The sequence below is a fragment of the Puntigrus tetrazona genome, unplaced genomic scaffold (assembly GCF_018831695.1).
Source record: "Puntigrus tetrazona isolate hp1 unplaced genomic scaffold, ASM1883169v1 S000000963, whole genome shotgun sequence".
Classification (NCBI taxonomy): Eukaryota; Metazoa; Chordata; class Actinopteri; order Cypriniformes; family Cyprinidae; genus Puntigrus; species Puntigrus tetrazona.
The window spans coordinates 34,535-62,182 of NW_025048558.1; the positions used below are offsets into that span (position 1 = coordinate 34,535).

General features: G+C 37.9%; 51 non-coding genes and 16 pseudogenes across 51 annotated transcripts; all 67 read left to right on the forward strand.

Annotated features, from left to right (window-relative positions):
• Positions 1-1,258: 1,258 nt before the first annotated feature.
• LOC122336246 lies at positions 1,259-1,377 on the forward strand (annotated as a pseudogene).
• A 275-nt stretch (positions 1,378-1,652) lies between these two features.
• Positions 1,653-1,771, forward strand: LOC122336247 (annotated as a pseudogene).
• A 278-nt stretch (positions 1,772-2,049) lies between these two features.
• On the forward strand, positions 2,050-2,168 carry LOC122336293. The gene has a single exon (XR_006249190.1). It is a non-coding gene; the product is annotated as a 5S ribosomal RNA (ribosomal RNA).
• Positions 2,169-2,445: 277 nt separating this feature from the next.
• On the forward strand, positions 2,446-2,564 carry LOC122336229. Its single transcript, XR_006249168.1, has one exon. It is a non-coding gene; the product is annotated as a 5S ribosomal RNA (ribosomal RNA).
• Positions 2,565-2,841: 277 nt separating this feature from the next.
• On the forward strand, positions 2,842-2,960 carry LOC122336294. Its single transcript, XR_006249192.1, has one exon. It is a non-coding gene; the product is annotated as a 5S ribosomal RNA (ribosomal RNA).
• A 278-nt stretch (positions 2,961-3,238) lies between these two features.
• LOC122336237 lies at positions 3,239-3,358 on the forward strand (annotated as a pseudogene).
• A 281-nt stretch (positions 3,359-3,639) lies between these two features.
• On the forward strand, positions 3,640-3,758 carry LOC122336296. The gene has a single exon (XR_006249193.1). It is a non-coding gene; the product is annotated as a 5S ribosomal RNA (ribosomal RNA).
• A 277-nt stretch (positions 3,759-4,035) lies between these two features.
• On the forward strand, positions 4,036-4,153 carry LOC122336243 (annotated as a pseudogene).
• A 278-nt stretch (positions 4,154-4,431) lies between these two features.
• LOC122336297 lies at positions 4,432-4,550 on the forward strand. The gene has a single exon (XR_006249194.1). It is a non-coding gene; the product is annotated as a 5S ribosomal RNA (ribosomal RNA).
• A 277-nt stretch (positions 4,551-4,827) lies between these two features.
• LOC122336251 lies at positions 4,828-4,946 on the forward strand (annotated as a pseudogene).
• A 282-nt stretch (positions 4,947-5,228) lies between these two features.
• On the forward strand, positions 5,229-5,347 carry LOC122336259 (annotated as a pseudogene).
• Positions 5,348-5,623: 276 nt separating this feature from the next.
• Positions 5,624-5,742, forward strand: LOC122336252 (annotated as a pseudogene).
• Positions 5,743-6,018: 276 nt separating this feature from the next.
• On the forward strand, positions 6,019-6,137 carry LOC122336298. The gene has a single exon (XR_006249195.1). It is a non-coding gene; the product is annotated as a 5S ribosomal RNA (ribosomal RNA).
• Positions 6,138-6,418: 281 nt separating this feature from the next.
• Positions 6,419-6,537, forward strand: LOC122336234 (annotated as a pseudogene).
• A 277-nt stretch (positions 6,538-6,814) lies between these two features.
• LOC122336228 lies at positions 6,815-6,933 on the forward strand. Its single transcript, XR_006249167.1, has one exon. It is a non-coding gene; the product is annotated as a 5S ribosomal RNA (ribosomal RNA).
• A 281-nt stretch (positions 6,934-7,214) lies between these two features.
• On the forward strand, positions 7,215-7,333 carry LOC122336299. Its single transcript, XR_006249196.1, has one exon. It is a non-coding gene; the product is annotated as a 5S ribosomal RNA (ribosomal RNA).
• Positions 7,334-7,610: 277 nt separating this feature from the next.
• On the forward strand, positions 7,611-7,729 carry LOC122336300. The gene has a single exon (XR_006249198.1). It is a non-coding gene; the product is annotated as a 5S ribosomal RNA (ribosomal RNA).
• A 273-nt stretch (positions 7,730-8,002) lies between these two features.
• LOC122336301 lies at positions 8,003-8,121 on the forward strand. Its single transcript, XR_006249199.1, has one exon. It is a non-coding gene; the product is annotated as a 5S ribosomal RNA (ribosomal RNA).
• A 276-nt stretch (positions 8,122-8,397) lies between these two features.
• LOC122336303 lies at positions 8,398-8,516 on the forward strand. Its single transcript, XR_006249201.1, has one exon. It is a non-coding gene; the product is annotated as a 5S ribosomal RNA (ribosomal RNA).
• A 277-nt stretch (positions 8,517-8,793) lies between these two features.
• LOC122336253 lies at positions 8,794-8,912 on the forward strand (annotated as a pseudogene).
• A 277-nt stretch (positions 8,913-9,189) lies between these two features.
• LOC122336304 lies at positions 9,190-9,308 on the forward strand. The gene has a single exon (XR_006249202.1). It is a non-coding gene; the product is annotated as a 5S ribosomal RNA (ribosomal RNA).
• A 274-nt stretch (positions 9,309-9,582) lies between these two features.
• Positions 9,583-9,700, forward strand: LOC122336244 (annotated as a pseudogene).
• Positions 9,701-9,979: 279 nt separating this feature from the next.
• LOC122336305 lies at positions 9,980-10,098 on the forward strand. The gene has a single exon (XR_006249204.1). It is a non-coding gene; the product is annotated as a 5S ribosomal RNA (ribosomal RNA).
• Positions 10,099-10,378: 280 nt separating this feature from the next.
• LOC122336239 lies at positions 10,379-10,498 on the forward strand (annotated as a pseudogene).
• A 278-nt stretch (positions 10,499-10,776) lies between these two features.
• On the forward strand, positions 10,777-10,895 carry LOC122336306. Its single transcript, XR_006249205.1, has one exon. It is a non-coding gene; the product is annotated as a 5S ribosomal RNA (ribosomal RNA).
• Positions 10,896-11,175: 280 nt separating this feature from the next.
• On the forward strand, positions 11,176-11,294 carry LOC122336307. The gene has a single exon (XR_006249206.1). It is a non-coding gene; the product is annotated as a 5S ribosomal RNA (ribosomal RNA).
• A 276-nt stretch (positions 11,295-11,570) lies between these two features.
• On the forward strand, positions 11,571-11,689 carry LOC122336308. The gene has a single exon (XR_006249207.1). It is a non-coding gene; the product is annotated as a 5S ribosomal RNA (ribosomal RNA).
• A 276-nt stretch (positions 11,690-11,965) lies between these two features.
• On the forward strand, positions 11,966-12,084 carry LOC122336309. The gene has a single exon (XR_006249208.1). It is a non-coding gene; the product is annotated as a 5S ribosomal RNA (ribosomal RNA).
• A 276-nt stretch (positions 12,085-12,360) lies between these two features.
• LOC122336310 lies at positions 12,361-12,479 on the forward strand. Its single transcript, XR_006249209.1, has one exon. It is a non-coding gene; the product is annotated as a 5S ribosomal RNA (ribosomal RNA).
• A 283-nt stretch (positions 12,480-12,762) lies between these two features.
• Positions 12,763-12,881, forward strand: LOC122336312. Its single transcript, XR_006249210.1, has one exon. It is a non-coding gene; the product is annotated as a 5S ribosomal RNA (ribosomal RNA).
• Positions 12,882-13,162: 281 nt separating this feature from the next.
• Positions 13,163-13,281, forward strand: LOC122336313. The gene has a single exon (XR_006249211.1). It is a non-coding gene; the product is annotated as a 5S ribosomal RNA (ribosomal RNA).
• A 274-nt stretch (positions 13,282-13,555) lies between these two features.
• On the forward strand, positions 13,556-13,674 carry LOC122336315. The gene has a single exon (XR_006249213.1). It is a non-coding gene; the product is annotated as a 5S ribosomal RNA (ribosomal RNA).
• Positions 13,675-13,951: 277 nt separating this feature from the next.
• Positions 13,952-14,070, forward strand: LOC122336316. Its single transcript, XR_006249215.1, has one exon. It is a non-coding gene; the product is annotated as a 5S ribosomal RNA (ribosomal RNA).
• A 273-nt stretch (positions 14,071-14,343) lies between these two features.
• Positions 14,344-14,462, forward strand: LOC122336317. The gene has a single exon (XR_006249216.1). It is a non-coding gene; the product is annotated as a 5S ribosomal RNA (ribosomal RNA).
• Positions 14,463-14,740: 278 nt separating this feature from the next.
• LOC122336318 lies at positions 14,741-14,859 on the forward strand. Its single transcript, XR_006249217.1, has one exon. It is a non-coding gene; the product is annotated as a 5S ribosomal RNA (ribosomal RNA).
• Positions 14,860-15,141: 282 nt separating this feature from the next.
• Positions 15,142-15,260, forward strand: LOC122336319. Its single transcript, XR_006249218.1, has one exon. It is a non-coding gene; the product is annotated as a 5S ribosomal RNA (ribosomal RNA).
• Positions 15,261-15,539: 279 nt separating this feature from the next.
• Positions 15,540-15,658, forward strand: LOC122336197. Its single transcript, XR_006249138.1, has one exon. It is a non-coding gene; the product is annotated as a 5S ribosomal RNA (ribosomal RNA).
• A 279-nt stretch (positions 15,659-15,937) lies between these two features.
• LOC122336198 lies at positions 15,938-16,056 on the forward strand. The gene has a single exon (XR_006249139.1). It is a non-coding gene; the product is annotated as a 5S ribosomal RNA (ribosomal RNA).
• Positions 16,057-16,329: 273 nt separating this feature from the next.
• Positions 16,330-16,448, forward strand: LOC122336199. Its single transcript, XR_006249140.1, has one exon. It is a non-coding gene; the product is annotated as a 5S ribosomal RNA (ribosomal RNA).
• A 285-nt stretch (positions 16,449-16,733) lies between these two features.
• LOC122336262 lies at positions 16,734-16,852 on the forward strand (annotated as a pseudogene).
• A 276-nt stretch (positions 16,853-17,128) lies between these two features.
• Positions 17,129-17,247, forward strand: LOC122336200. Its single transcript, XR_006249141.1, has one exon. It is a non-coding gene; the product is annotated as a 5S ribosomal RNA (ribosomal RNA).
• Positions 17,248-17,525: 278 nt separating this feature from the next.
• LOC122336201 lies at positions 17,526-17,644 on the forward strand. The gene has a single exon (XR_006249142.1). It is a non-coding gene; the product is annotated as a 5S ribosomal RNA (ribosomal RNA).
• A 278-nt stretch (positions 17,645-17,922) lies between these two features.
• Positions 17,923-18,041, forward strand: LOC122336203. The gene has a single exon (XR_006249144.1). It is a non-coding gene; the product is annotated as a 5S ribosomal RNA (ribosomal RNA).
• Positions 18,042-18,321: 280 nt separating this feature from the next.
• On the forward strand, positions 18,322-18,439 carry LOC122336245 (annotated as a pseudogene).
• Positions 18,440-18,714: 275 nt separating this feature from the next.
• On the forward strand, positions 18,715-18,833 carry LOC122336205. Its single transcript, XR_006249145.1, has one exon. It is a non-coding gene; the product is annotated as a 5S ribosomal RNA (ribosomal RNA).
• A 286-nt stretch (positions 18,834-19,119) lies between these two features.
• Positions 19,120-19,238, forward strand: LOC122336206. The gene has a single exon (XR_006249146.1). It is a non-coding gene; the product is annotated as a 5S ribosomal RNA (ribosomal RNA).
• A 279-nt stretch (positions 19,239-19,517) lies between these two features.
• LOC122336207 lies at positions 19,518-19,636 on the forward strand. Its single transcript, XR_006249147.1, has one exon. It is a non-coding gene; the product is annotated as a 5S ribosomal RNA (ribosomal RNA).
• A 275-nt stretch (positions 19,637-19,911) lies between these two features.
• On the forward strand, positions 19,912-20,030 carry LOC122336208. Its single transcript, XR_006249148.1, has one exon. It is a non-coding gene; the product is annotated as a 5S ribosomal RNA (ribosomal RNA).
• Positions 20,031-20,304: 274 nt separating this feature from the next.
• LOC122336249 lies at positions 20,305-20,422 on the forward strand (annotated as a pseudogene).
• A 273-nt stretch (positions 20,423-20,695) lies between these two features.
• Positions 20,696-20,814, forward strand: LOC122336209. The gene has a single exon (XR_006249149.1). It is a non-coding gene; the product is annotated as a 5S ribosomal RNA (ribosomal RNA).
• Positions 20,815-21,090: 276 nt separating this feature from the next.
• Positions 21,091-21,209, forward strand: LOC122336210. The gene has a single exon (XR_006249150.1). It is a non-coding gene; the product is annotated as a 5S ribosomal RNA (ribosomal RNA).
• A 272-nt stretch (positions 21,210-21,481) lies between these two features.
• On the forward strand, positions 21,482-21,600 carry LOC122336211. Its single transcript, XR_006249151.1, has one exon. It is a non-coding gene; the product is annotated as a 5S ribosomal RNA (ribosomal RNA).
• A 277-nt stretch (positions 21,601-21,877) lies between these two features.
• LOC122336212 lies at positions 21,878-21,996 on the forward strand. Its single transcript, XR_006249152.1, has one exon. It is a non-coding gene; the product is annotated as a 5S ribosomal RNA (ribosomal RNA).
• Positions 21,997-22,274: 278 nt separating this feature from the next.
• Positions 22,275-22,394, forward strand: LOC122336235 (annotated as a pseudogene).
• Positions 22,395-22,668: 274 nt separating this feature from the next.
• LOC122336213 lies at positions 22,669-22,787 on the forward strand. Its single transcript, XR_006249153.1, has one exon. It is a non-coding gene; the product is annotated as a 5S ribosomal RNA (ribosomal RNA).
• A 283-nt stretch (positions 22,788-23,070) lies between these two features.
• LOC122336215 lies at positions 23,071-23,189 on the forward strand. The gene has a single exon (XR_006249155.1). It is a non-coding gene; the product is annotated as a 5S ribosomal RNA (ribosomal RNA).
• Positions 23,190-23,464: 275 nt separating this feature from the next.
• On the forward strand, positions 23,465-23,583 carry LOC122336216. The gene has a single exon (XR_006249156.1). It is a non-coding gene; the product is annotated as a 5S ribosomal RNA (ribosomal RNA).
• A 276-nt stretch (positions 23,584-23,859) lies between these two features.
• Positions 23,860-23,978, forward strand: LOC122336217. The gene has a single exon (XR_006249157.1). It is a non-coding gene; the product is annotated as a 5S ribosomal RNA (ribosomal RNA).
• A 278-nt stretch (positions 23,979-24,256) lies between these two features.
• LOC122336218 lies at positions 24,257-24,375 on the forward strand. Its single transcript, XR_006249158.1, has one exon. It is a non-coding gene; the product is annotated as a 5S ribosomal RNA (ribosomal RNA).
• Positions 24,376-24,654: 279 nt separating this feature from the next.
• LOC122336219 lies at positions 24,655-24,773 on the forward strand. The gene has a single exon (XR_006249159.1). It is a non-coding gene; the product is annotated as a 5S ribosomal RNA (ribosomal RNA).
• A 279-nt stretch (positions 24,774-25,052) lies between these two features.
• Positions 25,053-25,171, forward strand: LOC122336221. Its single transcript, XR_006249160.1, has one exon. It is a non-coding gene; the product is annotated as a 5S ribosomal RNA (ribosomal RNA).
• A 281-nt stretch (positions 25,172-25,452) lies between these two features.
• LOC122336222 lies at positions 25,453-25,571 on the forward strand. Its single transcript, XR_006249161.1, has one exon. It is a non-coding gene; the product is annotated as a 5S ribosomal RNA (ribosomal RNA).
• Positions 25,572-25,847: 276 nt separating this feature from the next.
• LOC122336260 lies at positions 25,848-25,965 on the forward strand (annotated as a pseudogene).
• Positions 25,966-26,242: 277 nt separating this feature from the next.
• On the forward strand, positions 26,243-26,361 carry LOC122336223. Its single transcript, XR_006249162.1, has one exon. It is a non-coding gene; the product is annotated as a 5S ribosomal RNA (ribosomal RNA).
• Positions 26,362-26,637: 276 nt separating this feature from the next.
• Positions 26,638-26,756, forward strand: LOC122336224. Its single transcript, XR_006249163.1, has one exon. It is a non-coding gene; the product is annotated as a 5S ribosomal RNA (ribosomal RNA).
• A 278-nt stretch (positions 26,757-27,034) lies between these two features.
• On the forward strand, positions 27,035-27,153 carry LOC122336225. The gene has a single exon (XR_006249164.1). It is a non-coding gene; the product is annotated as a 5S ribosomal RNA (ribosomal RNA).
• A 274-nt stretch (positions 27,154-27,427) lies between these two features.
• LOC122336227 lies at positions 27,428-27,546 on the forward strand. The gene has a single exon (XR_006249166.1). It is a non-coding gene; the product is annotated as a 5S ribosomal RNA (ribosomal RNA).
• Positions 27,547-27,648: the final 102 nt, after the last annotated feature.

Genomic DNA, 27,648 nt, shown 5'->3' on the forward strand with positions numbered 1-27,648 from the left:
AATACCTAAAGAGTGGATTAAAAGAATAGAGAGTACGGAAGAAGAGCAAACAGAGGAACATTTTAATGTGAAACTGGGGGAAAAATTTTATGATTTTAAGGGATGTACTGTAAAAATGTTTTATTGTGTTTTTAGAGATGGTGTTTTTAAAGAGCCAACTGTAAATAAGTACTGGGTGGAAAAATTCAACAATCTAAAAGAAGAATGTATATGGAGAAACATGAGGGGGAAGTGTGTCGAAACAAAGTTGGAATGTTTGGAGTATTTTATAAGACACAAAGTTGTTTTTACTGAAGTTATTTTACAAAAAATAGGATGGAACAACATGCAATGTGCAAAGTGTGCAAAAAAGAAAAGAAGAGGGATTTTACATCTGTTTTTATATTGTAAGGAACTGGAGGCATTTTTAAGGAAATGTAAATGTTTAATCAAAGACTTGACTGAAGAATGGGATGAAAATGGAATGGAATGGAACAGAGTGTTGATGTTTGGATGGGAAAAGAAGTGTAAAAACAAAGCCTTTATTAATCTGTTTGTGATGTTAATGAAAAGTGCAATATGGGAGAGGAGAATTGTGGCCAAAAAGGAACAAATTGTTTTGGATGTTTGGACTGTCTTTAAAAGGAAAACTGAAATATATATGGACAAATTGTATGTGTATTTTAAAAGTGAAAAAATCCTAGATGCATTTTATGTTGTTTTTACACGAAATGTCTATCGTGTTTTAAAAGATTTTATGTGGGAGCTACGGAGAGCGAAGAATTTGTTTAAATAATGTATGAAATTATGAGATATGTGATGTGGATATTGTACAAGAGAAAGTATGTTTTTATTGTATTTGATTGATTGAAAAATATTTTAATAAAAAAAAAAAAAAAAAAAAAATTCACGCCTGATCTCGTCTGATCTCAGAAGCTAAGCAGAGTTGGGCCTAGTTAGTACTTGGATGGGAGACTGCCTAGGAATACCAGGTGCTGTAAGTTTTTGAGTTTTTTCACTACTTATCTAATACACTGGCCCATAGTGTGGTCAAAGTTTGACCAGCTCTTTGCTTTCCCTTACTGCTTATTTAATTCAATTGCCTTTAAAGTAGCTGTTTTTAAACAGAGTTTGACTGTTTTTAACTACTTAACTAATGCTCTTATCTTTAATGTAGCTCATTTTGAAGTATTTTTTTGTATTTCATTCATTACTTATCTAGTATAATGGCACTTAGTGTACCTCACCTTAAAATAGAGGGCTTTTTGCAGCAGCTTTTGCTTACGGCCATACCACCCTGTTCACGCCTGATGTCGTCTGATCTCAGAAGCTAAGCAGAGTTGGGCCTAGTTAGTACTTGGATGGGAGACTGCCTAGGAATACCAGGTGCTGTAAGTTTTGAGTTTTTCACTACTTATCTAATACACTGGCCCTTAGTGTGGTCAAAGTTTGACCAGCTCTTTGCTTTCCCTTACTGCTTATTTAATTCAATTGCCTTTAAAGTAGCTGTTTTTTAAACAGAGTTTGACTGTTTTTAACTACTTAACTAATGCTCTTATCTTTAATGTAGCTCATTTTGAAGTATTTTTTTTTTGTATTTCATTCATTACTTATCTAGTATAATGGCACTTAGTGTACCTCACCTTAAAATAGGGGGCTTTTGCAGCAGCTTTGCTTACGGCCATACCACCCTGTTCACGCCTGATGTCGTCTGATCTCAGAAGCTAAGCAGAGTTGGGCCTAGTTAGTACTTGGATGGGAGACTGCCTAGGAATACCAGGTGCTGTAAGTTTTGAGTTTTTCACTACTTATCTAATACACTGGCCCTTAGTGTGGTCAAAGTTTGACCAGCTCTTTGCTTTCCCTTACTGCTTATTTAATTCAATTGCCTTTAAAGTAGCTGTTCTTTAAACAGAGTTTGACTGTTTTTAACTACTTAACTAATGCTCTTATCTTTAATGTAGCTCATTTTGAAGTATTTTTTTTTTTTTGTATTTCATTCATTACTTATCTAGTATAATGGCACTTAGTGTGCCTCACCTTAAAATAGGGGCTTTTGCAGCAGCTTTAGCTTACGGCCATACCACCCTGTTCACGCCTGATCTCGTCTGATCTCAGAAGCTAAGCAGAGTTGGGCCTAGTTAGTACTTGGATGGGAGACTGCCTAGGAATACCAGGTGCTGTAAGTTTTTGAGTTTTTCACTACTTATCTAATACACTGGCCCTTAGTGTGGTCAAAGTTTGACCAGCTCTTTGCTTTCCCTTACTGCTTATTTAATTCAATTGCCTTTAAAGTAGCTCTTCTTTAAACAGAGTTTGACTGTTTTTAACTACTTAACTAATGCTCTTATCTTTAATGTAGCTCATTTTGAAGTATTTTTTTTTGTATTTCATTCATTACTTATCTAGTATAATGGCACTTAGTGTGCCTCACCTTAAAATAGGGGGCTTTTTGCAGCAGCTTTCGCTTATGGCCATACCACCCTGTTCACGCCTGATCTCGTCTGATCTCAGAAGCTAAGCAGAGTTGGGCCTAGTTAGTACTTGGATGGGAGACTGCCTAGGAATACCAGGTGCTGTAAGTTTTGAGTTTTTCACTACTTATCTAATACACTGGCCCTTAGTGTGGTCAAAGTTTGACCAGCTCTTTGCTTTCCCTTACTGCTTATTTAATTCAATTGCCTTTAAAGTAGCTGTTCTTTAAACAGAGTTTGACTGTTTTTAACTACTTAACTAATGCTCTTATCTTTAATGTAGCTCATTTTTGAATTTTTTTTTTTTTGTATTTCATTCATTACTTATCTAGTATAATGGCACTTAGTGTGCCTCACCTTAAAATAGGGGCTTTTTGCAGCAGCTTTTGCTTACGGCCATACCACCCTGTTCACGCCTGATCTCGTCTGATCTCAGAAGCTAAGCAGAGTTGGGCCTAGTTAGTACTTGGATGGGAGACTGCCTAGGAATACCAGGTGCTGTAAGTTTTTGAGTTTTTCACTACTTATCTAATACACTGGCCCTTAGTGTGGTCAAAGTTTGACCAGCTCTTTGCTTTCCCTTACTGCTTATTTAATTCAATTGCCTTTAAAGAAGCTGTTCTTTAAACAGAGTTTGACTGTTTTTAACTACTTAACTAATGCTCTTATCTTTAATGTAACTCATTTTGAAGTATTTATTTTTTTGTATTTCATTCATTACTTATCTAGTATAATGGCACTTAGTGTGCCTCACCTTAAAATAGGGGCTTTTTGCAGCAGCTTTAGCTTACGGCCATACCACCCCTGTTCACGCCTGATCTCGTCTGATCTCAGAAGCTAAGCAGAGTTGGGCCTAGTTAGTACTTGGATGGGAGACTGCCTAGGAATACCAGGTGCTGTAAGTTTTTGAGTTTTTCACTACTTATCTAATACACTGGCCCTTAGTGTGGTCAAAGTTTGACCAGCTCTTTGCTTTCCCTTACTGCTTATTTAATTCAATTGCCTTTAAAGTAGCTGTTCTTTAAACAGAGTTTGACTGTTTTTAACTACTTAACTAATGCTCTTATCTTTAATGTAGCTCATTTTGAAGTATTTTTTTTTTTGTATTTCATTCATTACTTATCTAGTATAATGGCACTTAGTGTGCCTCACCTTAAAATATAGGGGCTTTTTGCAGCAGCTTTTAGCTTACGGCCATACCACCCTGTTCACGCCTGATCTCGTCTGATCTCAGAAGCTAAGCAGAGTTGGGCCTAGTTAGTACTTGGATGGGAGACTGCCTAGGAATACCAGGTGCTGTAAGTTTTGAGTTTTTCACTACTTATCTAATACAATGGCCCTTAGTGTGGTCAAAGTTTGACCAGCTCTTTGCTTTCCCTTACTGCTTATTTAATTCAATTGCCTTTAAAGTAGCTGTTCTTTAAACAGAGTTTGACTGTTTTTAACTACTTAACTAATGCTCTTATCTTTAATGTAGCTCATTTTGAAGTATTTTTTTTTTTGTATTTCATTCATTACTTATCTAGTATAATGGCACTTAGTGTGCCTCACCTTAAAATAGGGGCTTTTTGCAGCAGCTTTAGCTTACGGCCATACCACCTGTTCACGCCTGATCTCGTCTGATCTCAGAAGCTAAGCAGAGTTGGGCCTAGTTAGTACTTGGATGGGAGACTGCCTAGGAATACCAGGTGCTGTAAGTTTTTGAGTTTTTTCACTACTTATCTAATACACTGGCCCTTAGTGTGGTCAAAGTTTGACCAGCTCTTTGCTTTCCCTTACTGCTTATTTAATTCAATTGCCTTTAAAGTAGCTGTTCTTTAAACAGAGTTTGACTGTTTTTAACTACTTAACTAATGCTCTTATCTTTAATGTAACTCATTTTGAAGTATTTTTTTTGTATTTCATTCATTACTTATCTAGTATAATGGCACTTAGTGTGCCTCACCTTAAAATAGGGGGCTTTTTGCAGCAGCTTTAAGCTTACGGCCATACCACCCTGTTCACGCCTGATCTCGTCTGATCTCAGAAGCTAAGCAGAGTTGGGCCTAGTTAGTACTTGGATGGGAGACTGCCTAGGAATACCAGGTGCTGTAAGTTTTGAGTTTTTTCACTACTTATCTAATACACTGGCCCTTAGTGTGGTCAAAGTTTGACCAGCTCTTTGCTTTCCCTTACTGCTTATTTAATTCAATTGCCTTTAAAGTAGCTGTTCTTTAAACAGAGTTTGACTGTTTTTAACTACTTAACTAATGCTCTTATCTTTAATGTAGCTCATTTTGAAGTTTTTTTTTTTGTATTTCATTCATTACTTATCTAGTATAATGGCACTTAGTGTGCCTCACCTTAAAATAGGGGGCTTTTTGAAGCAGCTTTCGCTTACGGCCATACCACCCTGTTCATGCCTGATCTCGTCTGACCTCAGAAGCTAAGCAGAGTTGGGCGTAGTTAGTACTTGGATGGGAGACTGCCTAGGAATACCAGGTGCTGTAAGTTTTTGAGTTTTTTCACTACTTATCTAATACACTGGCCCTTAGTGTGGTCAAAGTTTGACCAGCTCTTTGCTTTCCCTTACTGCTTATTTAATTCAATTGCCTTTAAAGTAGCTGTTCTTTAAACAGAGTTTGACTGTTTTTAACTACTTAACTAATGCTCTTATCTTTAATGTAGCTCATTTTGAAGTATTTTTTTTTTTTTGTATTTCATTCATTACTTATCTAGTATAATGGCACTTAGTGTGCCTCACCTTAAAATAGGGGGCTTTTTGCAGCAGCTTTAGCTTGCGGCCATACCACACTGTTCACGCCTGATCTCGTCTGATTGCAGAAGCTAAGCAGAGTTGGGCCTAGTTAGTACTTGGATGGGAGACTGCCTAGGAATACCAGGTGCTGTAAGTTTTGAGTTTTTCACTACTTATCTAATACACTGGCCCTTAGTGTGGTCAAAGTTTGACCAGCTCTTTGCTTTCCCTTACTGCTTATTTAATTCAATTGCCTTTAAAGTAGCTGTTCTTTAAACAGAGTTTGACTGTTTTTAACTACTTAACTAATGCTCTTATCTTTAATGTAGCTCATTTTGAAGTATTTTTTTTTGTATATCATTCATTACTTATCTAGTATAATGGCACTTAGTGTGCCTCACCTTAAAATAGGGGGCTTTTTGCAGCAGCTTTAGCTTACGGCCATACCACCCTGTTCACGCCTGATCTCGTCTGATTGCAGAAGCTAAGCAGAGTTGGGCCTAGTTAGTACTTGGATGGGAGACTGCCTAGGAATACCAGGTGCTGTAAGTTTTTGAGTTTTTCACTACTTATCTAATACACTGGCCCTTAGTGTGGTCAAAGTTTGACCAGCTCTTTGCTTTCCCTTACTGCTTATTTAATTCAATTGCCTTTAAAGTAGCTGTTCTTTAAACAGAGTTTGACTGTTTTTAACTACTTAACTAATGCTCTTATCTTTAATGTAGCTCATTTTGAAGTATTTTTTTTGTATATCATTCATTACTTATCTAGTATAATGGCACTTAGTGTGCCTCACCTTTAAATTGGGGGCTTTTTGCAGCAGCTTTAGCTTACGGCCATACCACCCTGTTCACGCCTGATCTCGTCTGATCTCAGAAGCTAAGCAGAGTTGGGCCTAGTTAGTACTTGGATGGGAGACTGCCTAGGAATACCAGGTGCTGTAAGTTTTTGAGTTTTTCACTACTTATCTAATACACTGGCCCTTAGTGTGGTCAAAGTTTGACCAGCTCTTTGCTTTCCCTTACTGCTTATTTAATTCAATTGCCTTTAAAGTAGCTGTTCTTTAAACAGAGTTTGACTGTTTTTAACTACTTAACTAATGCTCTTATCTTTAATGTAGCTCATTTTGAAGTATTTTTTTTTTTTTGTATTTCATTCATTACTTATCTAGTATAATGGCACTTAGTGTGCCTCACCTTAAAATAGGGGGCTTTTTGCAGCAGCTTTCGCTTACGGCCATACCACCCTGTTCACGCCTGATCTCGTCTGATCTCAGAAGCTAAGCAGAGTTGGGCCTAGTTAGTACTTGGATGGGAGACTGCCTAGGAATACCAAGTGCTGTAAGTTTTTGAGTTTTTTCACTACTTATCTAATACACTGGCCCTTAGTGTGGTCAAAGTTTGACCAGCTCTTTGCTTTCCCTTACTGCTTATTTAATTCAATTGCCTTTAAAGTAGCTGTTCTTTAAACAGAGTTTGACTGTTTTTAACTACTTAACTAATGCTCTTATCTTTAATGTAGCTCATTTTGAAGTTTTTTTTTTTGTATTTCATTCATTACTTATCTAGTATAATGGCACTTAGTGTGCCTCACCTTAAAATAGGGGCTTTTTGCAGCAGCTTTTGCTTACGGCCATACCACCCTGTTCACGCCTGATCTCATCTGATCTCAGAAGCTAAGCAGAGTTGGGCCTAGTTAGTACTTGGATGGGAGACTGCCTAGGAATACCAGGTGCTGTAATTTTTTGAGTTTTTCACTACTTATCTAATACACTGGCCCTTAGTGTGGTCAAAGTTTGACCAGCTCTTTGCTTTCCCTTACTGCTTATTTAATTCAATTGCCTTTAAAGTAGCTGTTCTTTAAACAGAGTTTGACTGTTTTTAACTACTTAACTAATGCTCTTATCTTTAATGTAGCTCATTTTGAAGTTTTTTTTTTTTGTATTTCATTTCATTCATTACTTATCTAGTATAATGGCACTTAGTGTGCCTCACCTTAAAATAGGGGCTTTTTGCAGCAGCTTTGCTTACGGCCATACCACCCTGTTCACGCCTGATCTCGTCTGATCTCAGAAGCTAAGCAGAGTTGGGCCTAGTTAGTACTTGGATGGGAGACTGCCTAGGAATACCAGGTGCTGTAAGTTTTGAGTTTTTCACTACTTATCTAATACACTGGCCCTTAGTGTGGTCAAAGTTTGACCAGCTCTTTGCTTTCCCTTACTGCTTATTTAATTCAATTGCCTTTAAAGTAGCTGTTCTTTAAACAGAGTTTGACTGTTTTTAACTACTTAACTAATGCTCTTATCTTTAATGTAGCTCATTTTGAAGTATTTTTTTTTTTGTATTTCATTCATTACTTATCTAGTATAATGGCACTTAGTGTGCCTCACCTTAAAATAGGGGCTTTTTGCAGCAGCTTTAGCTTACGGCCATACCACCCTGTTCACGCCTGATCTCGTCTGATCTCAGAAGCTAAGCAGAGTTGGGCCTAGTTAGTACTTGGATGGGAGACTGCCTAGGAATACCAGGTGCTGTAAGTTTTTGAGTTTTTCACTACTTATCTAATACACTGGCCCTTAGTGTGGTCAAAGTTTGACCAGCTCTTTGCTTTCCCTTACTGCTTATTTAATTCAATTGCCTTTAAAGTAGCTGTTCTTTAAACAGAGTTTGACTGTTTTTAACTACTTAACTAATGCTCTTATCTTTAATGTAGCTCATTTGAAGTATTTTTTTGTATTTCATTCATTACTTATCTAGTATAATGGCACTTAGTGTGCCTCACCTTAAAATAGGGCTTTTTGCAGCAGCTTTTCGCTTACGGCCATACCACCCTGTTCACGCCTGATCTCGTCTGATCTCAGAAGCTAAGCAGAGTTGGGCCTAGTTAGTACTTGGATGGGAGACTGCCTAGGAATACCAGGTGCTGTAAGTTTTTGAGTTTTTCACTACTTATCTAATACACTGGCCCTTAGTGTGGTCAAAGTTTGACCAGCTCTTTGCTTTCCCTTACTGCTTATTTAATTCAATTGCCTTTAAAGTAGCTGTTCTTTAAACAGAGTTTGACTGTTTTTAACTACTTAACTAATGCTCTTATCTTTAATGTAGCTCATTTTGAAGTATTTTTTTGTATTTCATTCATTACTTATCTAGTATAATGGCACTTAGTGTGCCTCACCTTAAAATAGGGGGCTTTTTGCAGCAGCTTTTAGCTTACGGCCATACCACCCTGTTCACGCCTGATCTCGTCTGATCTCAGAAGCTAAGCAGAGTTGGGCCTAGTTAGTACTTGGATGGGAGACTGCCTAGGAATACCAGGTGCTGTAAGTTTTTGAGTTTTTCACTACTTATCTAATACACTGGCCCTTAGTGTGGTCAAAGTTTGACCAGCTCTTTGCTTTCCCTTACTGCTTATTTAATTCAATTGCCTTTAAAGTAGCTGTTCTTTAAACAGAGTTTGACTGTTTTAACTACTTAACTAATGCTCTTATCTTTAATGTAGCTCATTTTGAAATTTTTTTTTTTGTATTTCATTCATTACTTATCTAGTATAATGGCACTTAGTGTGCCTCACCTTAAAATAGGGGGCTTTTGCAGCAGCTTTAGCTTACACGGCCATACCACCCTGTTCACGCCTGATCTCGTCTGATCTCAGAAGCTAAGCAGAGTTGGGCCTAGTTAGTACTTGGATGGGAGACTGCCTAGGAATACCAGGTGCTGTAAGTTTTTGAGTTTTTCACTACTTATCTAATACACTGGCCCTTAGTGTGGTCAAAGTTTGACCAGCTCTTTGCTTTCCCTTACTGCTTATTTAATTCAATTGCCTTTAAAGTAGCTGTTCTTTAAACAGAGTTTGACTGTTTTTAACTACTTAACTAATGCTCTTATCTTTAATGTAGCTCATTTTGAAGTATTTTTTTTTGTATTTCATTCATTACTTATCTAGTATAATGGCACTTAGTGTGCCTCACCTTAAAATAGGGGGCTTTTTGCAGCAGCTTTAGCTTACGGCCATACCACCCTGTTCACGCCTGATCTCGTCTGATCTCAGAAGCTAAGCAGAGTTGGGCCTAGTTAGTACTTGGATGGGAGACTGCCTAGGAATACCAGGTGCTGTAAGTTTTTGAGTTTTTCACTACTTATCTAATACACTGGCCCTTAGTGTGGTCAAAGTTTGACCAGCTCTTTGCTTTCCCTTACTGCTTATTTAATTCAATTGCCTTTAAAGTAGCTGTTCTTTAAACAGAGTTTGACTGTTTTTAACTACTTAACTAATGCTCTTATCTTTAATGTAGCTCATTTTGAAGTTTTTTTTTGTATTTCATTCATTACTTATCTAGTATAATGGCACTTAGTGTGCCTCACCTTAAAATAGGGGGCTTTTGCAGCAGCTTTAGCTTACGGCCATACCACCTGTTCACGCCTGATCTCGTCTGATCTCAGAAGCTAAGCAGAGTTGGGCCTAGTTAGTACTTGGATGGGAGACTGCCTAGGAATACCAGGTGCTGTAAGTTTTTGAGTTTTTCACTACTTATCTAATACACTGGCCCTTAGTGTGGTCAAAGTTTGACCAGCTCTTTGCTTTCCCTTACTGCTTATTTAATTCAATTGCCTTTAAAGTAGCTGTTCTTTAAACAGAGTTTGACTGTTTTTAACTACTTAACTAATGCTCTTATCTTTAATGTAGCTCATTTTGAAGTATTTTTTTTTTTGTATTTCATTCATTACTTATCTAGTATAATGGCACTTAGTGTGCCTCACCTTAAAATAGGGGCTTTTTGCAGCAGCTTTAAGCTTACGGCCATACCACCCTGTTCACGCCTGATCTCGTCTGATCTCAGAAGCTAAGCAGAGTTGGGCCTAGTTAGTACTTGGATGGGAGACTGCCTAGGAATACCAGGTGCTGTAAGTTTTTTGAGTTTTTCACTACTTATCTAATACACTGGCCCTTAGTGTGGTCAAAGTTTGACCAGCTCTTTGCTTTCCCTTACTGCTTATTTAATTCAATTGCCTTTAAAGTAGCTGTTCTTTAAACAGAGTTTGACTGTTTTTAACTACTTAACTAATGCTCTTATCTTTAATGTAGCTCATTTTGAAGTTTTTTTTTTTTTGTATTTCATTCATTACTTATCTAGTATAATGGCACTTAGTGTGCCTCACCTTAAAATAGGGGCTTTTTGCAGCAGCTTTTAGCTTACTGGCCATACCACCCTGTTCACGCCTGATCTCGTCTGATCTCAGAAGCTAAGCAGAGTTGGGCCTAGTTAGTACTTGGATGGGAGACTGCCTAGGAATACCAGGTGCTGTAAGTTTTTGAGTTTTTCACTACTTATCTAATACACTGGCCCTTAGTGTGGTCAAAGTTTGACCAGCTCTTTGCTTTCCCTTACTGCTTATTTAATTCAATTGCCTTTAAAGTAGCTGTTCTTTAAACAGAGTTTGACTGTTTTTAACTACTTAACTAATGCTCTTATCTTTAATGTAGCTCATTTTGAAGTATTTTTTTTTTTGTATTTCATTCATTACTTATCTAGTATAATGGCACTTAGTGTGCCTCACCTTAAAATAGGGGCTTTTTGCAGCAGCTTTAGCTTACGGCCATACCACCCTGTTCACGCCTGATCTCGTCTGATCTCAGAAGCTAAGCAGAGTTGGGCCTAGTTAGTACTTGGATGGGAGACTGCCTAGGAATACCAGGTGCTGTAAGTTTTTGAGTTTTTCACTACTTATCTAATACACTGGCCCTTAGTGTGGTCAAAGTTTGACCAGCTCTTTGCTTTCCCTTACTGCTTATTTAATTCAATTGCCTTTAAAGTAGCTGTTCTTTAAACAGAGTTTGACTGTTTTTAACTACTTAACTAATGCTCTTATCTTTAATGTAGCTCATTTTGAAGTATTTTTTTTTTTTTGTATTTCATTCATTACTTATCTAGTATAATGGCACTTAGTGTGCCTCACCTTAAAATAGGGGCTTTTTGCAGCAGCTTTCGCTTACGGCCATACCACCCTGTTCACGCCTGATCTCGTCTGATCTCAGAAGCTAAGCAGAGTTGGGCCTAGTTAGTACTTGGATGGGAGACTGCCTAGGAATACCAGGTGCTGTAAGTTTTTGAGTTTTTCACTACTTATCTAATACACTGGCCCTTAGTGTGGTCAAAGTTTGACCAGCTCTTTGCTTTCCCTTACTGCTTATTTAATTCAATTGCCTTTAAAGTAGCTGTTCTTTAAACAGAGTTTGACTGTTTTTAACTACTTAACTAATGCTCTTATCTTTAATGTAGCTCATTTTGAAGTATTTTTTTTTGTATTTCATTCATTACTTATCTAGTATAATGGCACTTAGTGTGCCTCACCTTAAAATAGGGGCTTTTTGCAGCAGCTTTAGCTTACGGCCATACCACCCTGTTCACGCCTGATCTCGTCTGATCTCAGAAGCTAAGCAGAGTTGGGCCTAGTTAGTACTTGGATGGGAGACTGCCTAGGAATACCAGGTGCTGTAAGTTTTGAGTTTTTCACTACTTATCTAATACACTGGCCCTTAGTGTGGTCAAAGTTTGACCAGCTCTTTGCTTTCCCTTACTGCTTATTTAATTCAATTGCCTTTAAAGTAGCTGTTCTTTAAACAGAGAGTTTGACTGTTTTTAACTACTTAACTAATGCTCTTATCTTTAATGTAGCTCATTTTGAAGTTTTTTTTTGTATTTCATTCATTACTTATCTAGTATAATGGCACTTAGTGTGCCTCACCTTAAAATAGGGGCTTTTTGCAGCAGCTTTAAGCTTACGGCCATACCACCCTGTTCACGCCTGATCTCGTCTGATCTCAGAAGCTAAGCAGAGTTGGGCCTAGTTAGTACTTGGATGGGAGACTGCCTAGGAATACCAGGTGCTGTAAGTTTTTGAGTTTTTTCACTACTTATCTAATACACTGGCCCTTAGTGTGGTCAAAGTTTGACCAGCTCTTTGCTTTCCCTTACTGCTTATTTAATTCAATTGCCTTTAAAGTAGCTGTTCTTTAAACAGAGTTTGACTGTTTTTAACTACTTAACTAATGCTCTTATCTTTAATGTAGCTCATTTTGAAGTTTTTTTTTGTATTTTATTCATTACTTATCTAGTATAATGGCACTTAGTGTGCCTCACCTTAAAATACGGGGCTTTTTGTAGCAGCTTTCGCTTACGGCCATACCACCCTGTTCACGCCTGATCTCGTCTGATCTCAGAAGCTAAGCAGAGTTGGGCCTAGTTAGTACTTGGATGGGAGACTGCCTAGGAATACCAGGTGCTGTAAGTTTTTGAGTTTTTCACTACTTATCTAATACACTGGCCCTTAGTGTGGTCAAAGTTTGACCAGCTCTTTGCTTTCCCTTACTGCTTATTTAATTCAATTGCCTTTAAAGTAGCTGTTCTTTAAACAGAGTTTGACTGTTTTTAACTACTTAACTAATGCTCTTATCTTTAATGTAGCTCATTTTGAAGTATTTTTTTTTTTTTTTGTATTTCATTCATTACTTATCTAGTATAATGGCACTTAGTGTGCCTCACCTTAAAAATAGGGGCTTTTTGCAGCAGCTTTAGCTTACGGCCATACCACCCTGTTCACGCCTGATCTCGTCTGATCTCAGAAGCTAAGCAGAGTTGGGCCTAGTTAGTACTTGGATGGGAGACTGCCTAGGAATACCAGGTGCTGTAAGTTTTTGAGTTTTTCACTACTTATCTAATACACTGGCCCTTAGTGTGGTCAAAGTTTGACCAGCTCTTTGCTTTCCCTTACTGCTTATTTAATTCAATTGCCTTTAAAGTAGCTGTTCTTTAAACAGAGTTTGACTGTTTTTAACTACTTAACTAATGCTCTTATCTTTAATGTAGCTCATTTTGAAGTATTTTTTTTTTTTTGTATTTCATTCATTACTTATCTAGTATAATGGCACTTAGTGTACCTCACCTTAAAATAGGGGCTTTTTGCAGCAGCTTTTCGCTTACGGCCATACCACCCTGTTCACGCCTGATCTCGTCTGATCTCAGAAGCTAAGCAGAGTTGGGCCTAGTTAGTACTTGGATGGGAGACTGCCTAGGAATACCAGGTGCTGTAAGTTTTTGAGTTTTTCACTACTTATCTAATACACTGGCCCTTAGTGTGGTCAAAGTTTGACCAGCTCTTTGCTTTCCCTTACTGCTTATTTAATTCAATTGCCTTTAAAGTAGCTGTTCTTTAAACAGAGTTTGACTGTTTTTAACTACTTAACTAATGCTCTTATCTTTAATGTAGCTCATTTTGAAGTATTTTTTTGTATTTCATTCATTACTTATCTAGTATAATGGCACTTAGTGTGCCTCACCTTAAAATAGGGGCTTTTTGCAGCAGCTTTAGCTTACGGCCATACCACCCTGTTCACGCCTGATCTCGTCTGATCTCAGAAGCTAAGCAGAGTTGGGCCTAGTTAGTACTTGGATGGGAGACTGCCTAGGAATACCAGGTGCTGTAAGTTTTTGAGTTTTTCACTACTTATCTAATACACTGGCCCTTAGTGTGGTCAAAGTTTGACCAGCTCTTTGCTTTCCCTTACTGCTTATTTAATTCAATTGCCTTTAAAGTAGCTGTTCTTTAAACAGAGTTTGACTGTTTTTAACTACTTAACTAATGCTCTTATCTTTAATGTAGCTCATTTTGAAGTATTTTTTTTTGTATTTCATTCATTACTTATCTAGTATAATGGCACTTAGTGTGCCTCACCTTAAAATAGGGGGCTTTTTGCAGCAGCTTTAGCTTACGGCCATACCACCCTGTTCACGCCTGATCTCGTCTGATCTCAGAAGCTAAGCAGAGTTGGGCCTAGTTAGTACTTGGATGGGAGACTGCCTAGGAATACCAGGTGCTGTAAGTTTTGAGTTTTTCACTACTTATCTAATACACTGGCCCTTAGTGTGGTCAAAGTTTGACCAGCTCTTTGCTTTCCCTTACTGCTTATTTAATTCAATTGCCTTTAAAGTAGCTGTTCTTTAAACAGAGTTTGACTGTTTTTAACTACTTAACTAATGCTCTTATCTTTAATGTAGCTCATTTTGAAGTATTTTTTTGTATTTCATTCATTACTTATCTAGTATAATGGCACTTAGTGTGCCTCACCTTAAAATAGGGGCTTTTTGCAGCAGCTTTAGCTTACGGCCATACCACCCTGTTCACGCCTGATCTCGTCTGATCTCAGAAGCTAAGCAGAGTTGGGCCTAGTTAGTACTTGGATGGGAGACTGCCTAGGAATACCAGGTGCTGTAAGTTTTTGAGTTTTTCACTACTTATCTAATACACTGGCCCTTAGTGTGGTCAAAGTTTGACCAGCTCTTTGCTTTCCCTTACTGCTTATTTAATTCAATTGCCTTTAAAGTAGCTGTTCTTTAAACAGAGTTTGACTGTTTTTAACTACTTAACTAATGCTCTTATCTTTAATGTAGCTCATTTTGAAGTATTTTTTTTTTTGTATTTCATTCATTACTTATCTAGTATAATGGCACTTAGTGTGCCTCACCTTAAAATAGGGGCTTTTTGCAGCAGCTTTAGCTTACGGCCATACCACCCTGTTCACGCCTGATCTCGTCTGATCTCAGAAGCTAAGCAGAGTTGGGCCTAGTTAGTACTTGGATGGGAGACTGCCTAGGAATACCAGGTGCTGTAAGTTTTTGAGTTTTTCACTACTTATCTAATACACTGGCCCTTAGTGTGGCCAAAGTTTGACCAGCTCTTTGCTTTCCCTTACTGCTTATTTAATTCAATTGCCTTTAAAGTAGCTGTTCTTTAAACAGAGTTTGACTGTTTTTAACTACTTAACTAATGCTCTTATCTTTAATGTAGCTCATTTTGAAGTAGTTTTTTTTTTTTTGTATTTCATTCATTACTTATCTAGTATAATGGCACTTAGTGTGCCTCACCTTAAAATAGGGGCTTTTTGCAGCAGCTTTTAGCTTACGGCCATACCACCCTGTTCACGCCTGATCTCGTCTGATCTCAGAAGCTAAGCAGAGTTGGGCCTAGTTAGTACTTGGATGGGAGACTGCCTAGGAATACCAGGTGCTGTAAGTTTTTGAGTTTTTCACTACTTATCTAATACACTGGCCCTTAGTGTGGTCAAAGTTTGACCAGCTCTTTGCTTTCCCTTACTGCTTATTTAATTCAATTTGCCTTTAAAGTAGCTGTTCTTTAAACAGAGTTTGACTGTTTTTAACTACTTAACTAATGCTCTTATCTTTAATGTAGCTCATTTTGAAGTATTTTTTTTTTTGTATTTCATTCATTACTTATCTAGTATAATGGCACTTAGTGTACCTCACCTAAAAAATAGGGCTTTTTGCAGCAGCTTTAGCTTACGGCCATACCACCCTGTTCACGCCTGATCTCGTCTGATCTCAGAAGCTAAGCAGAGTTGGGCCTAGTTAGTACTTGGATGGGAGACTGCCTAGGAATACCAGGTGCTGTAAGTTTTGAGTTTTTCACTACTTATCTAATACACTGGCCCTTAGTGTGGTCAAAGTTTGACCAGCTCTTTGCTTTCCCTTACTGCTTATTTAATTCAATTGCCTTTAAAGTAGCTGTTCTTTAAACAGAGTTTGACTGTTTTTAACTACTTAACTAATGCTCTTATCTTTAATGTAGCTCATTTTGAAGTATTTTTTTTTTTGTATTTCATTCATTACTTATCTAGTATAATGGCACTTAGTGTGCCTCACCTTAAAATAGGGGCTTTTTTTGCAGCAGCTTTAGCTTACGGCCATACCACCCTGTTCACGCCTGATCTCGTCTGATCTCAGAAGCTAAGCAGAGTTGGGCCTAGTTAGTACTTGGATGGGAGACTGCCTAGGAATACCAGGTGCTGTAAGTTTTTGAGTTTTTCACTACTTATCTAATACACTGGCCCTTAGTGTGGTCAAAGTTTGACCAGCTCTTTGCTTTCCCTTACTGCTTATTTAATTCAATTGCCTTTAAAGTAGCTGTTCTTTAAACAGAGTTTGACTGTTTTTAACTACTTAACTAATGCTCTTATCTTTAATGTAGCTCATTTTGAAGTTTTTTTTTGTATTTCATTCATTACTTATCTAGTATAATGGCATAGTGTGCCTCACCTTAAAATAGGGGCTTTTTGCAGCAGCTTTTAGCTTACGGCCATACCACCCTGTTCACGCCTGATCTCGTCTGATCTCAGAAGCTAAGCAGAGTTGGGCCTAGTTAGTACTTGGATGGGAGACTGCCTAGGAATACCAGGTGCTGTAAGTTTTTGAGTTTTTCACTACTTATCTAATACACTGGCCCTTAGTGTGGTCAAAGTTTGACCAGCTCTTTGCTTTCCCTTACTGCTTATTTAATTCAATTGCCTTTAAAGTAGCTGTTCTTTAAACAGAGTTTGACTGTTTTTAACTACTTAACTAATGCTCTTATCTTTAATGTAGCTCATTTTGAAGTATTTTTTTTTTTTTGTATTTCATTCATTACTTATCTAGTATAATGGCACTTAGTGTGCCTCACCTTAAAAATAGGGGCTTTTTGCAGCAGCTTTTAGCTTACGGCGGCCATACCACCCTGTTCACGCCTGATCTCGTCTGATCTCAGAAGCTAAGCAGAGTTGGGCCTAGTTAGTACTTGGATGGGAGACTGCCTAGGAATACCAGGTGCTGTAAGTTTTTGAGTTTTTCACTACTTATCTAATACACTGGCCCTTAGTGTGTGGTCAAAGTTTGACCAGCTCTTTGCTTTCCCTTACTGCTTATTTAATTCAATTGCCTTTAAAGTAGCTGTTCTTTAAACAGAGTTTGACTGTTTTTAACTACTTAACTAATGCTCTTATCTTTAATGTAGCTCATTTTGAAGTTTTTTTTTGTATTTCATTCATTACTTATCTAGTATAATGGCACTTAGTGTGCCTCACCTTAAAATAGGGGCTTTTTGCAGCAGCTTTAGCTTACGGCCATACCACCCTGTTCACGCCTGATCTCGTCTGATCTCAGAAGCTAAGCAGAGTTGGGCCTAGTTAGTACTTGGATGGGAGACTGCCTAGGAATACCAGGTGCTGTAAGTTTTTGAGTTTTTCACTACTTATCTAATACACTGGCCCTTAGTGTGGTCAAAGTTTGACCAGCTCTTTGCTTTCCCTTACTGCTTATTTAATTCAATTGCCTTTAAAGTAGCTGTTCTTTAAACAGAGTTTGACTGTTTTTAACTACTTAACTAATGCTCTTATCTTTAATGTAGCTCATTTTGAAGTATTTTTTTTTTTGTATTTCATTCATTACTTATCTAGTATAATGGCACTTAGTGTGCCTCACCTTAAAATAGGGGCTTTTTGCAGCAGCTTTAGCTTACGGCCATACCACCCTGTTCACGCCTGATCTCGTCTGATCTCAGAAGCTAAGCAGAGTTGGGCCTAGTTAGTACTTGGATGGGAGACTGCCTAGGAATACCAGGTGCTGTAAGTTTTTGAGTTTTTCACTACTTATCTAATACACTGGCCCTTAGTGTGGTCAAAGTTTGACCAGCTCTTTGCTTTCCCTTACTGCTTATTTAATTCAATTGCCTTTAAAGTAGCTGTTCTTTAAACAGAGTTTGACTGTTTTTAACTACTTAACTAATGCTCTTATCTTTAATGTAGCTCATTTTGAAGTATTTTTTTTTTTGTATTTCATTCATTACTTATCTAGTATAATGGCACTTAGTGTGCCTCACCTTAAAATAGGGGCTTTTTGCAGCAGCTTTAGCTTACGGCCATACCACCCTGTTCACGCCTGATCTCGTCTGATCTCAGAAGCTAAGCAGAGTTGGGCCTAGTTAGTACTTGGATGGGAGACTGCCTAGGAATACCAGGTGCTGTAAGTTTTTGAGTTTTTTCACTACTTATCTAATACACTGGCCCTTAGTGTGGTCAAAGTTTGACCAGCTCTTTGCTTTCCCTTACTGCTTATTTAATTCAATTGCCTTTAAAGTAGCTGTTCTTTAAACAGAGTTTGACTGTTTTTAACTACTTAACTAATGCTCTTATCTTTAATGTAGCTCATTTTGAAGTATTTTTTTTTTTGTATTTCATTCATTACTTATCTAGTATAATGGCACTTAGTGTGCCTCACCTTAAAATAGGGGGCTTTTTGCAGCAGCTTTAGCTTACGGCCATACCACCTGTTCACGCCTGATCTCGTCTGATCTCAGAAGCTAAGCAGAGTTGGGCCTAGTTAGTACTTGGATGGGAGACTGCCTAGGAATACCAGGTGCTGTAAGTTTTTGAGTTTTTCACTACTTATCTAATACACTGGCCCTTAGTGTGGTCAAAGTTTGACCAGCTCTTTGCTTTCCCTTACTGCTTATTTAATTCAATTGCCTTTAAAGTAGCTGTTCTTTAAACAGAGTTTGACTGTTTTTAACTACTTAACTAATGCTCTTATCTTTAATGTAGCTCATTTTGAAAGTTTTTTTTTGTATTTCATTCATTACTTATCTAGTATAATGGCACTTAGTGTGCCTCACCTTAAAATAGGGGCTTTTTGCAGCAGCTTTAGCTTACGGCCATACCACCCTGTTCACGCCTGATCTCGTCTGATCTCAGAAGCTAAGCAGAGTTGGGCCTAGTTAGTACTTGGATGGGAGACTGCCTAGGAATACCAGGTGCTGTAAGTTTTGAGTTTTTCACTACTTATCTAATACACTGGCCCTTAGTGTGGTCAAAGTTTGACCAGCTCTTTGCTTTGCTTTCCCTTACTGCTTATTTAATTCAATTGCCTTTAAAGTAGCTGTTCTTTAAACAGAGTTTGACTGTTTTTAACTACTTAACTAATGCTCTTATCTTTAATGTAGCTCATTTTGAAGTATTTTTTTTTTTTTGTATTTCATTCATTACTTATCTAGTATAATGGCACTTAGTGTGCCTCACCTTAAAATAGGGGCTTTTTGCAGCAGCTTTTTAGCTTACGGCCATACCACCCTGTTCACGCCTGATCTCGTCTGATCTCAGAAGCTAAGCAGAGTTGGGCCTAGTTAGTACTTGGATGGGAGACTGCCTAGGAATACCAGGTGCTGTAAGTTTTTGAGTTTTTCACTACTTATCTAATACACTGGCCCTTAGTGTGGTCAAAGTTTGACCAGCTCTTTGCTTTCCCTTACTGCTTATTTAATTCAATTGCCTTTAAAGTAGCTGTTCTTTAAACAGAGTTTGACTGTTTTTAACTACTTAACTAATGCTCTTATCTTTAATGTAGCTCATTTTGAAGTATTTTTTTTTTTGTATTTCATTCATTACTTATCTAGTATAATGGCACTTAGTGTGCCTCACCTTAAAATAGGGGCTTTTTGCAGCAGCTTTAAGCTTACGGCCATACCACCCTGTTCACGCCTGATCTCGTCTGATCTCAGAAGCTAAGCAGAGTTGGGCCTAGTTAGTACTTGGATGGGAGACTGCCTAGGAATACCAGGTGCTGTAAGTTTTTGAGTTTTTCACTACTTATCTAATACACTGGCCCTTAGTGTGGTCAAAGTTTGACCAGCTCTTTGCTTTCCCTTACTGCTTATTTAATTCAATTGCCTTTAAAGTAGCTGTTCTTTAAACAGAGTTTGACTGTTTTTAACTACTTAACTAATGCTCTTATCTTTAATGTAGCTCATTTTGAAGTTTTTTTTTGTATTTCATTCATTACTTATCTAGTATAATGGCACTTAGTGTGCCTCACCTTAAAATAGGGGCTTTTTGCAGCAGCTTTTAGCTTACGGCCATACCACCCTGTTCACGCCTGATCTCGTCTGATCTCAGAAGCTAAGCAGAGTTGGGCCTAGTTAGTACTTGGATGGGAGACTGCCTAGGAATACCAGGTGCTGTAAGTTTTTGAGTTTTTCACTACTTATCTAATACACTGGCCCTTAGTGTGGTCAAAGTTTGACCAGCTCTTTGCTTTCCCTTACTGCTTATTTAATTCAATTGCCTTTAAAGTAGCTGTTCTTTAAACAGAGTTTGACTGTTTTTAACTACTTAACTAATGCTCTTATCTTTAATGTAGCTCATTTTGAAGTTTTTTTTTGTATTTCATTCATTACTTATCTAGTATAATGGCACTTAGTGTGCCTCACCTTAAAATAGGGGCTTTTTGCAGCAGCTTTAGCTTACGGCCATACCACCCTGTTCACGCCTGATCTCGTCTGATCTCAGAAGCTAAGCAGAGTTGGGCCTAGTTAGTATTGGATGGGAGACTGCCTAGGAATACCAGGTGCTGTAAGTTTTTGAGTTTTTCACTACTTATCTAATACACTGGCCCTTAGTGTGGTCAAAGTTTGACCAGCTCTTTGCTTTCCCTTACTGCTTATTTAATTCAATTGCCTTTAAAGTAGCTGTTCTTTAAACAGAGTTTGACTGTTTTTAACTACTTAACTAATGCTCTTATCTTTAATGTAGCTCATTTTGAAGTTTTTTTTGTATTTCATTCATTACTTATCTAGTATAATGGCACTTAGTGTGCCTCACCTTAAAATAGGGGCTTTTTGCAGCAGCTTTAGCTTACGGCCATACCACCCTGTTCACGCCTGATCTCGTCTGATCTCAGAAGCTAAGCAGAGTTGGGCCTAGTTAGTACTTGGATGGGAGACTGCCTAGGAATACCAGGTGCTGTAAGTTTTTGAGTTTTTCACTACTTATCTAATACACTGGCCCTTAGTGTGGTCAAAGTTTGACCAGCTCTTTGCTTTCCCTTACTGCTTATTTAATTCAATTGCCTTTAAAGTAGCTGTTCTTTAAACAGAGTTTGACTGTTTTTAACTACTTAACTAATGCTCTTATCTTTAATGTAGCTCATTTTGAAGTTTTTTTTTTTGTATTTCATTCATTACTTATCTAGTATAATGGCACTTAGTGTGCCTCACCTTAAAATAGGGGCTTTTTGCAGCAGCTTTAGCTTACGGCCATACCACCCTGTTCACGCCTGATCTCGTCTGATCTCAGAAGCTAAGCAGAGTTGGGCCTAGTTAGTACTTGGATGGGAGACTGCCTAGGAATACCAGGTGCTGTAAGTTTTTGAGTTTTTCACTACTTATCTAATACACTGGCCCTTAGTGTGGTCAAAGTTTGACCAGCTCTTTGCTTTCCCTTACTGCTTATTTAATTCAATTGCCTTTAAAGTAGCTGTTCTTTAAACAGAGTTTGACTGTTTTTAACTACTTAACTAATGCTCTTATCTTTAATGTAGCTCATTTTGAAGTTTTTTTGTATTTCATTCATTACTTATCTAGTATAATGGCACTTAGTGTGCCTCACCTTAAAATAGGGGCTTTTTGCAGCAGCTTTAGCTTACGGCCATACCACCCTGTTCACGCCTGATCTCGTCTGATCTCAGAAGCTAAGCAGAGTTGGGCCTAGTTAGTACTTGGATGGGAGACTGCCTAGGAATACCAGGTGCTGTAAGTTTTTGAGTTTTTCACTACTTATCTAATACACTGGCCCTTAGTGTGGTCAAAGTTTGACCAGCTCTTTGCTTTCCCTTACTGCTTATTTAATTCAATTGCCTTTAAAGTAGCTGTTCTTTAAACACAGAGTTTGACTGTTTTTAACTACTTAACTAATGCTCTTATCTTTAATGTAGCTCATTTTGAAGTTTTTTTTTGTATTTCATTCATTACTTATCTAGTATAATGGCACTTAGTGTGCCTCACCTTAAAATAGGGGGCTTTTTGCAGCAGCTTTAGCTTACGGCCATACCACCCTGTTCACGCCTGATCTCGTCTGATCTCAGAAGCTAAGCAGAGTTGGGCCTAGTTAGTACTTGGATGGGAGACTGCCTAGGAATACCAGGTGCTGTAAGTTTTTGAGTTTTTCACTACTTATCTAATACACTGGCCCTTAGTGTGGTCAAAGTTTGACCAGCTCTTTGCTTTCCCTTACTGCTTATTTAATTCAATTGCCTTTAAAGTAGCTGTTCTTTAAACAGAGTTTGACTGTTTTTAACTACTTAACTAATGCTCTTATCTTTAATGTAGCTCATTTTGAAGTATTTTTTTTTTTGTATTTCATTCATTACTTATCTAGTATAATGGCACTTAGTGTGCCTCACCTTAAAATAGGGGCTTTTTGCAGCAGCTTTAGCTTACGGCCATACCACCCTGTTCACGCCTGATCTCGTCTGATCTCAGAAGCTAAGCAGAGTTGGGCCTAGTTAGTACTTGGATGGGAGACTGCCTAGGGAATACCAGGTGCTGTAAGTTTTTGAGTTTTTCACTACTTATCTAATACACTGGCCCTTAGTGTGGTCAAAGTTTGACCAGCTCTTTGCTTTCCCTTACTGCTTATTTAATTCAATTGCCTTTAAAGTAGCTGTTCTTTAAACAGAGTTTGACTGTTTTTAACTACTTAACTAATGCTCTTATCTTTAATGTAGCTCATTTTGAAGTATTTTTTTGTATTTCATTCATTACTTATCTAGTATAATGGCACTTAGTGTGCCTCACCTTAAAATAGGGGCTTTTTGCAGCAGCTTTAGCTTACGGCCATACCACCCTGTTCACGCCTGATCTCGTCTGATCTCAGAAGCTAAGCAGAGTTGGGCCTAGTTAGTACTTGGATGGGAGACTGCCTAGGAATACCAGGTGCTGTAAGTTTTTGAGTTTTTCACTACTTATCTAATACACTGGCCCTTAGTGTGGTCAAAGTTTGACCAGCTCTTTGCTTTCCCTTACTGCTTATTTAAAAATTCAATTGCCTTTAAAGTAGCTGTTCTTTAAACAGAGTTTGACTGTTTTTAACTACTTAACTAATGCTCTTATCTTTAATGTAGCTCATTTTGAAGTATTTTTTTTTTTTTGTATTTCATTCATTACTTATCTAGTATAATGGCACTTAGTGTGCCTCACCTTAAAATAGGGGCTTTTTGCAGCAGCTTTAGCTTACGGCCATACCACCCTGTTCACGCCTGATCTCGTCTGATCTCAGAAGCTAAGCAGAGTTGGGCCTAGTTAGTACTTGGATGGGAGACTGCCTAGGAATACCAGGTGCTGTAAGTTTTTGAGTTTTTCACTACTTATCTAATACACTGGCCCTTAGTGTGGTCAAAGTTTGACCAGCTCTTTGCTTTCCCTTACTGCTTATTTAATTCAATTGCCTTTAAAGTAGCTGTTCTTTAAACAGAGTTTGACTGTTTTTAACTACTTAACTAATGCTCTTATCTTTAATGTAGCTCATTTTGAAGTATTTTTTTGTATTTCATTCATTACTTATCTAGTATAATGGCACTTAGTGTGCCTCACCTTAAAATAGGGGGCTTTTTGCAGCAGCTTTAGCTTACGGCCATACCACCCTGTTCACGCCTGATCTCGTCTGATCTCAGAAGCTAAGCAGAGTTGGGCCTAGTTAGTACTTGGATGGGAGACTGCCTAGGAATACCAGGTGCTGTAAGTTTTTGAGTTTTTCACTACTTATCTAATACACTGGCCCTTAGTGTGGTCAAAGTTTGACCAGCTCTTTGCTTTCCCTTACTGCTTATTTAATTCAATTGCCTTTAAAGTAGCTGTTCTTTAAACAGAGTTTGACTGTTTTTAACTACTTAACTAATGCTCTTATCTTTAATGTAGCTCATTTTGAAGTATTTTTTTTTGTATTTCATTCATTACTTATCTAGTATAATGGCACTTAGTGTGCCTCACCTTAAAATAGGGGCTTTTTGCAGCAGCTTTAGCTTACGGCCATACCACCCTGTTCACGCCTGATCTCGTCTGATCTCAGAAGCTAAGCAGAGTTGGGCCTAGTTAGTACTTGGATGGGAGACTGCCTAGGAATACCAGGTGCTGTAAGTTTTTGAGTTTTTCACTACTTATCTAATACACTGGCCCTTAGTGTGGTCAAAGTTTGACCAGCTCTTTGCTTTCCCTTACTGCTTATTTAATTCAATTGCCTTTAAAGTAGCTGTTCTTTAAACAGAGTTTGACTGTTTTTAACTACTTAACTAATGCTCTTATCTTTAATGTAGCTCATTTTGAAGTATTTTTTTTTTTGTATTTCATTCATTACTTATCTAGTATAATGGCACTTAGTGTGCCTCACCTTAAAATAGGGGCTTTTTGCAGCAGCTTTAGCTTACGGCCATACCACCCTGTTCACGCCTGATCTCGTCTGATCTCAGAAGCTAAGCAGAGTTGGGCCTAGTTAGTACTTGGATGGGAGACTGCCTAGGAATACCAGGTGCTGTAAGTTTTTGAGTTTTTCACTACTTATCTAATACACTGGCCCTTAGTGTGGCCAAAGTTTGACCAGCTCTTTGCTTTCCCTTACTGCTTATTTAATTCAATTGCCTTTAAAGTAGCTGTTCTTTAAACAGAGTTTGACTGTTTTTAACTACTTAACTAATGCTCTTATCTTTAATGTAGCTCATTTTGAAGTATTTTTTTTTTTGTATTTCATTCATTACTTATCTAGTATAATGGCACTTAGTGTGCCTCACCTTAAAATAGGGGCTTTTTGCAGCAGCTTTAAGCTTACGGCCATACCACCCTGTTCACGCCTGATCTCGTCTGATCTCAGAAGCTAAGCAGAGTTGGGCCTAGTTAGTACTTGGATGGGAGACTGCCTAGGAATACCAGGTGCTGTAAGTTTTTGAGTTTTTCACTACTTATCTAATACACTGGCCCTTAGTGTGGTCAAAGTTTGACCAGCTCTTTGCTTTCCCTTACTGCTTATTTAATTCAATTGCCTTTAAAGTAGCTGTTCTTTAAACAGAGTTTGTTTGACTTTTTAACTACTTAACTAATGCTCTTATCTTTAATGTAGCTCATTTTGAAGTTTTTTTTTTTTGTATTTCATTCATTACTTATCTAGTATAATGGCACTTAGTGTGCCTCACCTTAAAATAGGGGCTTTTTGCAGCAGCTTTAGCTTACGGCCATACCACCCTGTTCACGCCTGATCTCGTCTGATCTCAGAAGCTAAGCAGAGTTGGGCCTAGTTAGTACTTGGATGGGAGACTGCCTAGGAATACCAGGTGCTGTAAGTTTTTGAGTTTTTCACTACTTATCTAATACACTGGCCCTTAGTGTGGTCAAAGTTTGACCAGCTCTTTGCTTTCCCTTACTGCTTATTTAATTCAATTGCCTTTAAAGTAGCTGTTCTTTAAACAGAGTTTGACTGTTTTTAACTACTTAACTAATGCTCTTATCTTTAATGTAGCTCATTTTGAAGTATTTTTTTTTTTGTATTTCATTCATTACTTATCTAGTAGTATAATGGCACTTAGTGTGCCTCACCTTAAAATAGGGGCTTTTTGCAGCAGCTTTAGCTTACGGCCATACCACCCTGTTCACGCCTGATCTCGTCTGATCTCAGAAGCTAAGCAGAGTTGGGCCTAGTTAGTACTTGGATGGGAGACTGCCTAGGAATACCAGGTGCTGTAAGTTTTTGAGTTTTTCACTACTTATCTAATACACTGGCCCTTAGTGTGGTCAAAGTTTGACCAGCTCTTTGCTTTCCCTTACTGCTTATTTAATTCAATTGCCTTTAAAGTAGCTGTTCTTTAAACAGAGTTTGACTGTTTTTAACTACTTAACTAATGCTCTTATCTTTAATGTAGCTCATTTTGAAGTATTTTTTTTTTTGTATTTCATTCATTACTTATCTAGTATAATGGCACTTAGTGTGCCTCACCTTAAAATAGGGGGCTTTTTTTGCAGCAGCTTTACGGCCATACCACCCTGTTCACGCCTGATCTCGTCTGATCTCAGAAGCTAAGCAGATTGGGCCTAGTTAGTACTTGGATGGGAGACTGCCTAGGAATACCAGGTGCTGTAAGTTTTTGAGTTTTTCACTACTTATCTAATACACTGGCCCTTAGTGTGGTCAAAGTTTGACCAGCTCTTTGCTTTCCCTTACTGCTTATTTAATTCAATTGCCTTTAAAGTAGCTGTTCTTTAAACAGAGTTTGACTGTTTTTAACTACTTAACTAATGCTCTTATCTTTAATGTAGCTCATTTTGAAGTATTTTTTTTTTTGTATTTCATTCATTACTTATCTAGTATAATGGCATAGTGTGCCTCACCTTAAAATAGGGGCTTTTTGCAGCAGCTTTTAGCTTACGGCCATACCACCCTGTTCACGCCTGATCTCGTCTGATCTCAGAAGCTAAGCAGAGTTGGGCCTAGTTAGTACTTGGATGGGAGACTGCCTAGGAATACCAGGTGCTGTAAGTTTTTGAGTTTTTCACTACTTATCTAATACACTGGCCCTTAGTGTGGCCAAAGTTTGACCAGCTCTTTGCTTTCCCTTACTGCTTATTTAATTCAATTGCCTTTAAAGTAGCTGTTCTTTAAACAGAGTTTGACTGTTTTTAACTACTTAACTAATGCTCTTATCTTTAATGTAGCTCATTTTGAAGTATTTTTTTTTGTATTTCATTCATTACTTATCTAGTATAATGGCACTTAGTGTGCCTCACCTTAAAATAGGGGCTTTTTGCAGCAGCTTTAGCTTACGGCCATACCACCCTGTTCACGCCTGATCTCGTCTGATCTCAGAAGCTAAGCAGAGTTGGGCCTAGTTAGTACTTGGATGGGAGACTGCCTAGGAATACCAGGTGCTGTAAGTTTTTGAGTTTTTCACTACTTATCTAATACACTGGCCCTTAGTGTGGTCAAAGTTTGACCAGCTCTTTGCTTTCCCTTACTGCTTATTTAATTCAATTGCCTTTAAAGTAGCTGTTCTTTAAACAGAGTTTGACTGTTTTTAACTACTTAACTAATGCTCTTATCTTTAATGTAGCTCATTTTGAAGTATTTTTTTTTTTGTATTTCATTCATTACTTATCTAGTATAATGGCACTTAGTGTGCCTCACCTTAAAATAGGGGCTTTTTGCAGCAGCTTTAGCTTACGGCCATACCACCCTGTTCACGCCTGATCTCGTCTGATCTCAGAAGCTAAGCAGAGTTGGGCCTAGTTAGTACTTGGATGGGAGACTGCCTAGGAATACCAGGTGCTGTAAGTTTTTGAGTTTTTCACTACTTATCTAATACACTGGCCCTTAGTGTGGTCAAAGTTTGACCAGCTCTTTGCTTTCCCTTACTGCTTATTTAATTCAATTGCCTTTAAAGTAGCTGTTCTTTAAACAGAGTTTGACTGTTTTTAACTACTTAACTAATGCTCTTATCTTTAATGTAGCTCATTTTGAAGTATTTTTTTGTATTTCATTCATTACTTATCTAGTATAATGGCACTTAGTGTGCCTCACCTTAAAATAGGGGCTTTTTGCAGCAGCTTTCGCTTACGGCCATACCACCCTGTTCACGCCTGATCTCGTCTGATCTCAGAAGCTAAGCAGAGTTGGGCCTAGTTAGTACTTGGATGGGAGACTGCCTAGGAATACCAGGTGCTGTAAGTTTTTTGAGTTTTTCACTACTTATCTAATACACTGGCCCTTAGTGTGGTCAAAGTTTGACCAGCTCTTTGCTTCCCTTACTGCTTATTTAATTCAATTTGCCTT